The sequence below is a fragment of the Idiotropiscis lumnitzeri genome, chromosome 5 (genome assembly GCF_059441095.1).
Source record: "Idiotropiscis lumnitzeri isolate Australia: NSW breed Sydney's pygmy pipehorse chromosome 5, RoL_Ilum_1.0, whole genome shotgun sequence".
NCBI classification, from domain to species: domain Eukaryota; kingdom Metazoa; phylum Chordata; class Actinopteri; order Syngnathiformes; family Syngnathidae; genus Idiotropiscis; species Idiotropiscis lumnitzeri.
This window is the reverse complement of record NC_142395.1, coordinates 25,437,098-25,452,465: the sequence shown is the minus strand read 5'-3', so window position 1 is coordinate 25,452,465 and position 15,368 is coordinate 25,437,098.

The window sequence follows — 15,368 nt, the reverse complement described above, 5'->3', positions numbered from 1 at the left end:
ACAAGATACATCCATTGCCCAAAAAAATGTAATTCCCGCTACTATTTACTGTACATTACTTTTTGCATAATATGCCACAAAATTATTATGAGCGTAATATCTACCCCCGTTCTAGTTTGTCCTACAGAATGTCAAGTCTGCAAATGTTTACAAAGCCAACACACCTCAAACTGCATGAAACAACCATCGTATTTGGCGCTACTGTCCTTGCGCACGGACGAAGCGTGGCCAGCAAAGTGTCGTTAAAGCCATCCCACTTAAGCGCCAGTGTGGCCGACGGCACATGAATCCAAGCTTGAGTGTGGCGCCCACCGTCGGAGCCTGACAAATTGACAACAGAGAAAGCATTTAACACAAGCATGTCATAACAACAAGTGACGTGTGGAGGCTGCGAGGGCTTTGAGATTGTAATTATTGTCGTGAGCAAAGTCGCTAACAAAGACGTGAAAGAGGAGCGTGCTCCAAGGTAGGTCACTCCCCTCCAGACCTGACGGGGTTTGTAGACATTTACAGGGAGGGCTGTGATTGACAGAAGTGAGCCCTCGGGAGGGGGTTGACATACCTGAGCCCCTCAGACAAGGTGAGACGGATCCGCGCCGGCCTCGGTGAGCTGTTCTAAAGCAGGCCTGGCGACAGAGTAATGGAACAATTACCAGTCATTTGTCCTGAATTTTCCAAGCCGTCACCGCCGGACAAATTAGTGATATCCCACAAAAGCATTGCAAGGGTGGTTTAATCCCACCATATCAAATGTGAAAGTTTTTTTTTTTTTTTTTTGATTTATTTATTTGATCTCCCTGAGGGAAACTCGGTCAATGTATGACTTTATAGTCCTCAATCCACCGTTGTTGACGCTTTTGGGATTTTTGATATTTTAAATGCGTTATATCAGGCGTGGGAAAACTACGGCCCGGGGGCCATTAAACGTTTTAATCCGGCCTGCCGAACTTGAAAAAAATTAAATGAATAAACGCTGTTATTAATGTTTTATTTTCTAAATACTGTGTTTGTTTCAAAGACATATATATTGTTGTAATGGTTTTGTTCACTTTCATTTAAAATTAAATGTATTTTTTTTCTCCGATGAGGTGAGGTTACCAAAACACTCCATCCATCTGCTCCTGGTCCGGCCCCTCTGTCAAATTTTAGAACCCATTGTGGCCCGTCAATCAAAAAGTTTGCCCAACCCTTGCGTTATATGGACCAATAATTTGAAAAAAATGAATAAATAAAGAAATAAAGAAATAACCCACACACATGTGAACTGACCGATAACGTAGATTTGTGAAATTGAAGCCAAAGTGTGACATAGAAGATTTTGGCCTGATGCCACCCTGCTAGCAAAATATGGATGAATCAACGTTAAGCGTCAAATGTACGTTGAAACTAAACATGGAGTTTAATTCAACCAACATACAATGTAGATTTTGAATCACAATTTTCAATGCTCACAAAAATGTTGTTGAACCAACGTTGATTGACCATCAGTCTTCAACTCAAACCAAAGCGGTTGGCTTGTTCACAAACTACGATGGGGTTAACCCGCTCGTTAGCCTGCGGACGGGCGTCGTCATCGTCCAATAAGTTACACCCTCACTTGGTTTTGTGGTCCAAACAAGAGAAACACTTCAGGGAACGCTATTCATCCTTTGGCGTACACTGACTGACATTCGAGCGCAAGTGTAAAAATGTTTTGAGTGACAGGTAAGAGTTGAGTGGGGATTTTTCAAACGGAAACGGCCGCAGTGTCCAAAACTGTGAAGTAAGATCTATTTTTCATGATTGGGGGGGGGGGGGGGGGGGGCTCATTCTATATGGTTGATTTTTTTTTATTTTTTTATTTTTTTTCCATTCAAATTTGGCAGGCTTGTTTGCAACACTATTCTCAGTGGCGTGTCAATTTATCAAACCTTTTTATTTTCACTTCACCGTGACTAATCGCTGTTATATTTTATATTACAAATGCAACGGGGCTGGTAATCTGTAAAAAATTAATAAGCGTTTAATGTGAAATATCATATTACTGTCGGGATTTTGGAAGTGAAGTGTATCACATACCTGACAGGCACTCAGTGCAATTGAATGAAGAGGAATTTTTGGGTGTCCATTTTTTCCACTGTAAGGAATGTACCGTATTTTTCGGACTTTAAGCCGCTACTTTTTTCCTAGATTTTGAACCATGCGGCTAATACAACAGTGCATCTTTTCTGTGGATTTTTCTTTCACCAGTAGGGGCGCTCTATAGTGCAGAAAATACGCTAAATGTGGGTGTGTTTTTTTTTTTTTTTATAATATCTTTTATATTTTTCTTTTATTATTTTATTTTATTTTATTTTATTTTTCGCGCCTTATATACATTTGCACCTTACAATCCGGAAATAATGTACTTGACTGTGACCTATTAATACTTTTCTACTGGCAAAACCATTCGTTACAATACAGTATTTTTTTCTGGTCTGCCCGATTTACCAAAGTGCTGAGCTGATACTATATGGATTATGTTGTCACTGCTGGTTAACATTTGAGGAAGCAAACAACAAAATCTTACCCTTCTGCTATGCCCAGAGCTAATCCGAGTAAGTTAGCTGGATAATGTTCTTCACCCTAGGTTATCACATAAAATGATTTCTCATCGATTATATTTTCTCCAGAAGCCGAGCGAGTGAAGCCACAACTCGTATGGCCGAGGTCCTTCGCTTGGCCGCGCGCCTTCCGCCAGCTGCTTTGCTTTAACGACAGCCTGCCGTTTGATGGTCTGCATGCTTGTCACTGAATATGTGTGAGAAACCTGTGACTTGTTGCCTCATTCTTTCCACACTCCCACCAACGCAGAAGTCAGTGAAAAAAAAAAACCAGCACTTTTATTACAAATAATAGCCGTCATCAATTGGAGGAGTGGATCTTGAAGTAACTAACGTCGTCTCTTTAGTGCCACTTCACTGACCCTCCCTTCGTGTCCACGATGCATTGATTTTATCGAGAGGAGGGTGAAATACCCTTCGTTCATCCGCTCTTCTTGGCTTTTCCCAGTACAAGGCGGCTATGGAGCACCTCTGCGGCGGTATTGGCATGCTGCGGAGCGAGTAAGAGTTAAATACTTGAATCTGATGTTTACACGAGGAAGTGTGCCTCCCGTTTGGAGCGGAAAGTGGCGCAAAATTCCGCAAGGAAAATGTTTGCCGACTCATTAGGAACCCTCGCAGGGATTTAACGCCGCAGCGCTGTGAGGCTGGTGTTTGTTGCTGTGAACAACTTTGACATTTAGTAGATCGAACGGGCAATTTGAACCTAATTGTAATGACTTTATTAGACATGATCGTGTTAAATCGGCCTTTTACGTGCATGTTGCCTTTCATCGAGGACAAGGAGTTCGTTTCAAGGTGTGGACTTTTGCTTTGTCGGGATATTAGCTGACAAGCTGCCAGTCATTTGATGTACAATATACACTCCACGAAAGACGGCAACCGTCTATGCCAGGTGTGGGCAAACTACGGCCCGGGGGCCACATGCGGCCCATTAAACGTTTTAATTCGGCCCGCCGTACTTGAAAAAATTTAAAGAATAAACCTTGTTGATGTTTTATTTTCTAAATACTGTGTTTTTTCAACGACATATATATTGTTTTAATGATTTTGTTCACTTTCAGTTCAAATTATTTTTTTTTCTCCGATGAGGTGAGGTGACCGAAACACTTCATCCATCTGCTCCTGGTCCCGCCCCTCTGTCAAATTTTAGAACCCATTGTGGCCCGCCAATCAAAAAGTTTGCCCACCCCTGATCTATGCTCTAAAATGAAAACAAAATTTGCCATACGGAATTATGATGTCGTAAGAATTTTGTCTGCGTTCAAAAACCCGAAGAGCAGGACAATCTTGGCATGCAATATTCCCCCCTGTAGCCTCAAACTCATTAGAATGGGCTGTTTCCTCAGGGAGAATAAACTTGCGTGACCGTTGACCCTTGTTAATCTATCACAGGGCCAGACAAGACAGGGCCAGTGGTTTGTGTCGGTAGCGCACTGGCCCAAGCCCAAGACAGCCTGCTAGCATGATGTTATTCAGATTTAAATATTCATTCCTAAGAACATTTGTAGACAATGCTTGTTGAAGGGAGGCTGGTTCATGTTAGTTTGGATTGCAAAATGATTTTTTTCCCCAAAGGCAATAAGGGAAATCAGATTAGTTGTTTGCTATCACCGTCATCAAACTTTTATCTCGACGATTAATAGTTTGAAAAATGAGTCCAAATTAATAGTAAGACATTATAACATATTTCATGTTGTCCGTATACCTCACCGATCTCGTTGTTCAACATTCTTACTTGACACACGGTGTGAAAGTTAATCAATGAAATATTGGCCTGACTTTATATTTTTTTTAAATTATTAATTTTAAAGCATTATGATAGTGAACTCATATAAATCAACAGCATCATATTATTATTATTATTATTATTATTATTATTATTACATAAACGACATAAACATAATCAGAATCCAAGAAAATGTTGTTTAACTAGCACTCAAATTAATTTAAAAAGTGTTTAAACATTTTTAAAATTGACAGCAAATTGCAATTTTGGTATTTTCGTAAGAAACATGAAGTCGCGCATGATTTGCCTTCGCGGGCCACATAAAATGATGTGGCAGGCCGCATCTGGCCCCCGGGCCTTGAGTTTGACACCTGTGTTTCTAAGCATCAATTCTAAAACTAAGGTAGCCAGAGAGTACTTTCACATTTTATTAACCTATGTTTTTTTTTTTTTTTTACAAACGAAATTAAAAAGATGACGAACAGAGAAACTTATAAAACGATTTTCCTCAACGGTACAACAAATGTAGAACAATATAAACTAACACAGTGAATTACTAATAAACAGACCCCTCAGGAATAATGGCTACACCTTTAAAATGTCAACATAAATTTTAAGTTCTGATCCTAACTACTCAAATTATAATGATTAAAAATGATAATTATATAGAAATTATATAGGGGAGGGGGGCTTACCATTGGTTGTGGACCATCGCCCTAAATCACTGAAGAGAAGTGACGCATGAAGATGTCTCATGCTGCGTCAGCGCGTTGTGACGTCGGAGCACAGCAGTAAATGTTTACAAAGCTCCACCATTATATAAATATCCTTACATGTAAAGTTAAATTGTCATGCAGCGAGATCGTCGTTTGAATCCTCAGGTCATGATTCACAGCTGTCGTGAGTACACTTCATCGCTTCTGAACAAATCCTCTTTTCATTATTTAAACGAACCTGTCAAGCATTTCTAAAATGAATTAATGATATACCAAATGAGATTTGTTGTAGGACATGTTTTGCAGTGTGTATACCTGGTGTGATTAATGACATCAAAGTTTTACATTCAGCCTTCAGGCATGCTTATCTTAACAGAGAAAAGGGGATCCACCGAGTAAACATTGGCCGTTCCCTCATGTGCGCTTCTACAGTAGATATATGTGAAAATGTAAAAAAAAAAAAAAAAAAAGACAGCCGAGTGGCTGCGGGTGCCGCGTATTGTGTTCTGCGAGTCGTCTCAACATCTTCACTCAAACGTACTGCCGCTTTGATCCCTCGGTGCTCCTGACCCACTGCTGTTCTGTCACGCTGACATGTTTAACAAATACTGTCGGGCCCGAGCAGGATACATCAGGGTGTTGCCGAGATGTTGTTGTCCCTCCGCTCACAAAGTGACGGACGATATGGCGTTGAAGCTTCTCTTATCATTATCTTTAAACTCACACTCTCGCCGCATTTCATCCACGGAGACCTCACAACTCGCGGACACGCTTTGAAATATTACGTTAACTGTTTCCGCCGTCTCCCTCCTCCGCCCGCCTTTGAGGTCTTCCCCTTCAATCACTCAGCACAAAAGCAACAAAACACGCCTCTGTAAATATTTCAGTGGCTGCGGCACCTTGTGCAAGGCCCCGCTGCTCGCTGTCTGCCGGCCTTCGGTGACTCATTGTGCGTCCAACGGCAACACTGGTTCGTGTTGTGCCGCTGGACACGGCTGCTCTGTTGTACGGAGGCAGCGGTGCTTGCAGGCATGCAGGAGCAGAGACCAGGATTACAGTGCAGCTTTTTCTCCGTTTCCAACTGGCTACCGGGCATGCTCTGCTGCCTTGGAACAGCCGAAATGAGTCACAACGCTTCGTTTTGCTTGGTGGCAACATCATTGTGCTGAGCCAGCAGCAAACTCCAAAATTGAGTCCGTGTTCTTTCGCACTTTCTCTACTCAGTGGCGGGTCGTGCGTTTCACACCTGGGCCTTCAGTGAAGTCCGGCTTCATCCTACTTGAATAAATTCCCCTCATATTACCATCATTTATGACACCACGGCTGGAGAAATAATATACAGGAGCACATTTACGTACCACTGGATGTTGGACGACCACACTTATGAAAGGTCCGTCTTGAAAATAGCCTCGCGAGTGTATCTGCAATTAAATCCTCACTTTTCCCTCATTCGGCTATTATGGTTTAAAAAAGTGAGAATATATTTTAGATTTACGAACGGTCGCCAGTTACGACTTTCGGATGTGTTGATTCCGCCTAGCGCTGCCCCCTCACGAGTGAGTATCCAATCACAAAACGCGTTCGTCATCTTCAGCGTAAGGTCAACGAGAAGGCTCTCTGTAACCAAGTCGTGATCTGATTGGCTGTCGCAACTGTCTATCGACTGTAAAAGCCCTCTTGAGACACAGAACAGACGCCTGCACGAAGGCCTCTGAAAGAATAGTGCGTGCTGCTGGTATTGTGAAATCTGCCTGGCAACACGAGCTAGCTGAATTCTGATTGGATAAAAACTCTCACCTGAAAATACAACGCTCGGATATAATGTGACTTCAATGAGAAGAATATGATCTTGACAGTCCACCACTGTCTCTACTTATGTATAATACATGGAAACGATGTTGTACCACAATTATGTGTCAGTCTTACATAAGTCTTGCTCGGGTGACCGTATATTTAGATACATACAAATGCATTGCGCTTACAGTCAGTTGGATCGGGACCGGGTGGACCGCAAATAACGAAAATCTGCGTATAATTGACACTCATTGAAATTCATTATGGAAGAAAATAATTAAACCCCCCCAAAAATGTCGAAAAGCGTTGCTTAACATTCACTATAACTCCCCCCGCCCAAAAAACAAAAAAAAAAACAGATGGGAAATCCCAGGAAAACAAAATTAAAAAAAATAATAATAAAAATATAAAAAATAAAAAATAATGGGGAAAAAACTTGGGGAGGGTGATATTATACTGTATATGTACATATTTCATGACATTTGTACAGGATTAATATATAGAATAACGTGTAAATGTAACGTTCCATACGCCAGGAACTGCCTCACACATTTGCTGTGAAGAAAAAAAATGTACTCACAGGCATGCTAGATAGCTACATTGCGTACATACAGAGTGTGTATATTCACACTATGCGCTGTATTTGGAAGTTGTGTGCTTACGAGGACATTTGTAAATGAGGACAAAATAAATAAGTGGCAACACATCTGAAAGTATGGACTTGTTCTAAAAAATTCCTTTACAAAGTTTATTTTGTCCAATTTGATTCAGAACAAAACTCGTTATCACCGGCGGCTTAGTATATTAACAGCTTTGTGGTTTACCGAATCTTGTTAATGCTCACACCACAATATCATAAATGGGAAACCTGTTTTTGGATGGATTTGTCCTTGATAACGGCCATGTTGCTCGCCACTCCCCCCGAGCAAGTCTTCAGGGAGCGCTTTCCAATAAGAGTAATGTCCCCCTTGTGCACGGCCACCCTCGCACAATTTATGAGCAGATTACAGATTCTAATAAAATTTTTGCTACCCTAATTAAAGAATCTGCTCCCTATTTTATGGTAGTTCAGTTCCCCTCCGCCGCTTGTGTCCAATTTAATTATTCTGATGCAGATAATTAGCATGAGCTGGCCATTGTTCATCTCATTTGCATATTATATTGGATAATTGAATGAGAGTGGCTGATGATTAAATTAGGGTGAATGACACATGATTCAGCTCCCAGTTGAGGAAAAGTTAACAGAAAGAGCGGACTGGGAATACGACATGTGCCTTTTGAATATTTATATACCCCGCGTGCGCTTCAACGCCCCCTCTCGCCCTTTGGCACTCTGCTAATTTAAAAAAATGAACAGCGGCGCCGCGGCTGAACTTGTTGCAGGACGCCGACAGAGGCGCGAGCATGAAATCAATTTTTTTTTTTTTTAATCTTTTAAATGCCCCATCGACACGGCAACACGTTTACACGTTGATAAGACGAATGAGGCCGGTGTGGCTAAATTGGTTTTTAGCCACTTGCAATGTAAACACAGACTCCTGGTGCCTTCCTGACTGCCGCATCATGGACAAGCTCAAGCTGGGCTGACGAAGCCTGTCGAGAAACACATTTGACAGAAAGATGACGTAAAATGCGACCGTCAATTTTTTTTTTTTTGGAATCTTATTCCTCGCTTTATCCCGACTAACCCGTTTTACCTTTCATTCATCGCCGGGGCCTGCGTGGAGTTTTTCCGTGTGAAGCTTGGGCAGGCTGAATGTTTAGAGGGAATATTTGGAACAGCTTTAGCCTTTCACATGCTAATGTAAGCACTGGCGGCACAAGAAAGCGAGCGTGACCCGGGGGCCACACGGTGACACAGGCTGCTGATTCAGTGCCGGCAGCCCCGGCTTTGTTTATGTGTGTGCACAAGAAATAATGCACGTCATAAAACTGGGAACTTTGAAGGGGGAACCACTAGCACACATGATAAATGCCCCCGCGAGATCGTCCGCATATAAATAACTCTTTCCTTATAGTAAAAAAAAAAAAAAAAAAAAACATTGCAAGGGCCACGAAGAACACCATATTTTTCCGGCTCACACTGAATCATCCTCTGGGAATTTGGTTGTGCAAATTTGCGGCGATAAGAATACCAAAGGCTTAAATATAGATCCCCTGTAAAATAAAAGTGCGAACAGCCCCGAATGTTGCATTCGTATTCTTTTTCTTGGATCCAACATTTATTTCTAAAATCTTTATTTTTCCAGGCAAAGCAAGAATATACAGGATTCTCATAATACATGATATTTTGTTACGTTACATCATACTTTGATATTGCGATAAAAGATTTTTTTTTGCAAATTGTTGCAGTTATTTATGACACATAATTGAATAGAAGATCAACAAAAAGTAAGGTCAGACTTTGTGAATGATGAGATGAATGGAACTGCCAGAACGGAGAGTGCGGGTGGTGGTATGCATGGTGAGCGGAGAGTTATTAATTGCTATTAATTTGTACTTTTTTCGTTTTTTTACTTTTTTATTTATTTATTTAATTTTATTTATTTTTTTATTTACAAGGATTTATTTTTTATTTTTTTGGGGGGGCGGGGGGATTACATATCTGTGCCTGTTAGCAGATGGCCCTGTCCATTTTTTCTGCAATATAATGCACAAGATCATCTGCCTGAAGGAAACGGCGTACTAACCTGACAGTTTCTTTATTGGGTTTGTGGCACAAAATGATTGTGCCTCATGACTTCTGCCAAAAAACATGTTCCATCATTTATGTGGTTAGCGTTTGTGTCGGGTTGATATTAAGAGCAGGTTTTGGTTAAACCAGGGTTACGATTAACGGTTTAGGATTAGGGTTAAAATATACTTTTCGTCCGTTGCATTGAGCTAAATTCCATTCGCTTTTGTTGCTATCTATTTGTTTGACTCCAATCATATGTAGTCACATGACGGCACAGGATGTTTTTGCAGACCTTGACTTGTAAATGAAGGACTGAGCAGCAAAAAACCCCCCAAAAAAACAGCTTTACCCTGCATTTCTTGTCTATGTCAGCACGTACATTTTACTCTTAATCAAATACTTATTTGGAGGACTAATTTTGAGGCATTTTATTCTGTAATCTACTAATTAATTATAACATATAATTAAATATAATTTTTGGTTACTCTTCACAAAGCTGACAGAAACCCCCGTTTATTTTTTCTGATTTGTTGTTTTAAACAGCACAACGACGGTAATATTCCACATCAAACATTTGTTGCACTTGAATAACCCAAAAAGCAAACTCCGGTGGGTGGAGCTAACTGAATTTGCAGACTCTTGTAATCGAGGAATTGCCTACTCAAAGTTCAAATGAGACATGAGAGAGTCAGCGAAGAGTGTCATGCTCCGTGAGCTCACTTCAAGGATCGCCCGTTTTCAAACACACATTGCAACACCTGAAACTTGCGTTAGTCTCTGGCCCCGTACGCCTTGTAAAAGCTCCTCTGTTCTCTGCGTTATAGTACACAAAGCGTCGTCTCATTGTCTGCCTGGAGTCGTTTTAAGGTGGGGTGGGGGGGAAGGAATTTACACAGTCTCGGGGATCTGTCAGTAGGTGGTATAGGAAACTGTAAAGATAAGTCCCCGCCGCAGCTTAAGTCCACCTGAGAGCTTTCGGTATGTGTCAGATCTCTGAGCAGATAGAGCCGTGCCCTCTGTTCTTATCGGCGGCCAGAGTGTGCCCACTTCCACAGGAAGCCTGCACGGACATCTGCAGATCTGCCTGTGTTTTTTTGGCGGGGGGGGGACGTCTCGCAGGGGTGATGTTTGCCGACATGTGCGTTTTTTTCCTGACACATCTCGGGGCTCAGCGTAAAACATGTCGTCGGGCCAGTCTAGACGGTCAAGTCAGTGGCTGACCTTCAGTTCAATGTGTCGTTTTCTATAACCACATACTGACAAAGGAATGGACCTGAAAAGGGAAAGCACACAAGCCGAACTAGGCTATAAGCCGCAGTTTTCTATGTTGAAAAAAAATTGAAATTTATTTAGCCTATTTTTTTAACTATAGAGCGCCCCTAGTGGTGAAAGAAAAATCCACAGAAAAGACGCACCATTGTATTAGCCGTATGGTTCAAAATCTCAGTATTATGCAACACACATTATATATATATATATATATATATATATATATATATATATATATATATATATATATATATATATATATATATATATATATTTATTTATTTATTTATTTATTTTTTAATTTATTTATTTTTATTTTTTTTATTTTTTATTTCGGGGGTGGTTCAAAATTTTAAGGCTGCCCAACCATTATCAGCAGCACAAAATAAAAATTTGTTGCTGCTGTTTCGGCTAATTAGAAAAGTATCACTTAATCTGAAAAAACATGATAATCAAACAAGTTCACACCAAATAATTTCCACAAGCAAATACCCAATAAACTGCATAAACGTATACATGAACAAATAAGAAATAGAAATAAGTGCAGAACCCATAAGTGGCTTCTTTGCTGTCCTTGTCCCTCTGAATTTAGGACCATTGTTAAATGAAATCATTTATTATTCAATTTATTTGTATAGCCCTACAGAGGAGTTGCTGCACTTGCAACCTTTGCATTTCCTTCTGGCGTCCTCCCGCTGCGAGCACTTGACGAGAGGCAATTTGTTTGGATGTTTAATGCCGCGGCGCTGCTGGTGGAGGATTATACGAGATGGCCCAGTGATTTGTGGCGGCTGCTAGTGGGTCAGTCTCAGTGTGTGTGATCAGTTCCAGGTCTTCGCCCTAACACAGACGTCAGTTGTCTTCTTACAAGTGCGCTTTATCTCCTGCGGAAAAAAAAAACATCCCTTATGTGTTTTGTCCGAGTCTATGATCCGCAGGCTGCAGAAAGTTGAATAATCTCAGAATTTTATTGTTTTTTTAGCCTTGCGCGACCATATTTTAAAAAATGTTTTTAATTCCTGGCAGGGTGGAGAATTATTGACCTTTCATGCAAAGCTTCACACTTTGAAAAGCCTCCCAGGCGCAACAGTGAGCTTCCCCAGACACACAAAGACAATGTGACACACTTCACACGTGAAAAAGATTGTCCACCATTTTGGACATTAATTTCTGACTGGGTATGACAAAAGCACGCTCACATTCTGCCATAGTGACTATTTTTAATGGATTCTTTTGCTTTAATGACCTACAAGTGTTTTTTTAAGACAATTTCATTCAAATAATTATATAACAATTTCTTTAAACTTTAAGAAATTTGATTTGAAGCCATTCCACTCCATGTTATACAAACATATCACTCTGTTTTAACATGTTAATTTGAGCTACGTGATAGATCATTAAAATTTCTCCAAGGGTCAGTGTTACATCAAATCTGTTGTGGATGGGTGCCAATAATCTGCGCATTCGATCTCCTTTCCACAAAGCCGGCATTTTTCTTTTTTTTTTCTTTTTATTCGGCCTGAAGGTGAAAAAATAGCCACTGTTGGCCAACCTCTTCAATGGAGTGTATGATGGGCAGCTTGGAGTGTAGACTCTAAAAACACTTGTGCAAGAATAAATAAATAGATAAAAAATAAAAATAAAAAAATTGGAGGTTTTAAAATTTGTGACCGAGACAACTCTGTAAATAAACCTCGACTCTGTTTGTTTGCTCTGTTTCAAAGCAACGTTGAAACGACACATGGTGTTGATTTTTTGTAGATGAGTAAAGAAGGCAAAAACAATTGGCCGTAATGAAAATACGTCGTAAGTTACTCAAAAGTCACAATCTGCTTTCCAGCTAGCTTAGAAGCTAGCTAGCTACTCAAAAGTCACAATCAGCTTTCCAGATAGCTTAGAAGCTAGCTAGCAACTCAAAAGTTACAATCAGCTTTCCAGATAGCTTAGAAGCTAGCGAGCTACTCAAAAGTTACAATCTGCTTTCCAGCTAGCTTAGAAGCTAGCTAGCAACTCAAAAGTTACAATCACCTTTCCAGCTCGCTTACAAGCTAGCTAGCTAGCTGGCGCCAGCATTCAAATACTGCAATAATCAGCAGTTGATTGAAAAAAACCCTCTCCTAGATCAATCAAAACCGTGATATATACAGTATAACCTACCTCTGGTGTGATATTTCTTAATTATGATTTCACTACTGTGTTAGTGATAGATTACAGCGCACTCCATTATAGGTACAAATTAGTTGTTTTTTTTTTGTTTGCTTTTTTTTTTTCATAGTAACTGAACAATGCCGCAAATTGAAGACTCCTCATACAGTGGAACCATAGAAGTCAAACAAGAGCGCCTATATTCAACCAAGAATACACGCACAAACTTTTTTAGAACATTCTTGTGAGTAGGCATACCAAATGTTCGGAAAGCAAAGAAACCTGGAACAAACTGTGTTGAACCTTAGAAATTCCACAAAAGGATCACTTTGGATTGTTTGGTTGAATTATCCTGGTGGCTGTTGCGTGTTTCCCCAACTTTTTTGTTTAATCCTCTCTCAGCATCCCTTTTCTCTCCATCTTCTCAGAAAGATCAACCTCGGTGTGCTTTTAACTCGCAAAGAGCAAAGAGATCAGCGCTTATGTCTCAAAAGTTTCTGGCAACAACATCAAGCGACAGCCTTTCACTCTCCTCTTTGAACACGCTTCACCCTCAGATAATAAAAAACAGTGAATTATTGGTTTGTTTATCGTGCTCTTAAAGCCTAAAGTGCATTATTAAACAGAGAGCGCATTAAACGGGGAGTATTGTTAAAAGTGTTTTAAAAATCTTGTAAATCTCCGTAATTTATGTCAGCGCGGTCACGGAGGCTCACCCCGGCCCTTCTGCTTTTAATTTGGCGCAGAGGTCCGTACCTGCGCTGCTGCGGGCTGACCGACGTGACCTCCTCCTGTGGAGCAGCACCCGCCTGACACTGACACAAGACAGTCAAGGCAACTAAATATGCTAATTTGGAATCATTCACTCAAATGCCACTCCCTAATCACAATTCAGTGGTGCCTTGAGATACAACTTTAATTTGTTTCTTGAAACCCTTGTAACTCAAATCATTGTTTCCAATTTAAATAAGTCCTAGAAATATTATTGGTTCTTTGTGGAGGATAAAGAATACATAACTGTGAGTATTGTTATATTATCTGTTTACATGTGTTGCTGCAGCTTGTATATTCCAATTTGCTCAGGCGCAGGATGGCCAATTTACATTTCGGGAAGATATGGTCATTTTCCAGAACGGCCAATGTAGTTCCAGCCATCATGGCCGCTAACAGCCGTGCATCCACGCGATTAGGATTATGTTTTGACTCATGAGGTTGTATGTCAACTCCTCCCACCCCATGTTGACGATTATTTGTTGGCGCATTGCAGGGTACACCCACCAGACTACAAAAATACACAATGGAGAAAGAAAATGCGAAATGTGGAGTTTGAAAGTATTAAAAAGTTGTTCCTCTTACATTTGTTTCTAAAACCTGTGCATGTTTCCCAATATTTTTGTCATTTTTCTTCTGGTAAATATACTTTTTGGACTGTGTATTTTTCCATTCATGGTTTTTTTTCTTTGTTTTCTATTAGTTCACATTATTTTGTCTCATTTAATTTTCTAATATTTTAGTATTTTCAACTGCTGGTAATCAAATTTCCTATTTTTATGTTTTGTATTTAAATTAAATTTGTCTATTTTATTTATTTATGTATTTATTTATTTATTTTAATCCAAACGAATTAGAGGTGCTCCATCTTCCCGGAATGAGTTGCGTTGTCAGACTGGATTATATTCCAAGTAAACTGCTTCCCAGCAGCATGAGCATCATTGTGCCTTTGGGAGCGCAGTGTACAAACGCCACAGAATCATGCAGGCACCCCCTTAAAAATCCTGCCACGACTCACATCACATACATGTGAAAACATATTTTGCCAGAAAAAAAGAAATGAAAATTTGCAATGACTGAACTAAAATGTTGAGTCTTGACATTGTGTTTCTCAAATTGTCAAGCCTGTAAATTTGTTATATTTTTATTGAAATTGGCTAGACATTTCAACCTTTGAAGAATTCATTAAAAATTTAAAAAAATATATTTTAAAACTTTGTACTCTTTGTACAGTTTTTAACTAAAAGGGAAAGTCCAGCAGTATCACACTCCACAAACTTGGGGGATATGTTTCAAAACGGTCCTATTTTTCCCTCCCAAAGGATATATTTTGCAAGATATAAACTTAAAGCTTCAAGTAAATCCAACATTGTAGTTTTTGAAAAAAAAAAATCTGCTAAAATCTCAGTGTAGCTATGTTTTGTGCATTTTATTCGTACGTTGACTGCAATTAAAAGTCCAAAAATACGCCAATCACAAATGATTGTTTATTACATTGTCACGACCCCATTTTGCATGTGAAATTTAAAAATGATAAATCACTTTTACTCTTGTAATCTGGCACTGTGCACACATTTGTCGGTGTCAATTGCCAAAAATGATATTCGAGTCGGTGTGTGAGATGAAAATATCTCAAAACAGAGGAAAAAAAGTGTAAAGGGGGTGCAAGGGGAGGGGTGAGGGCC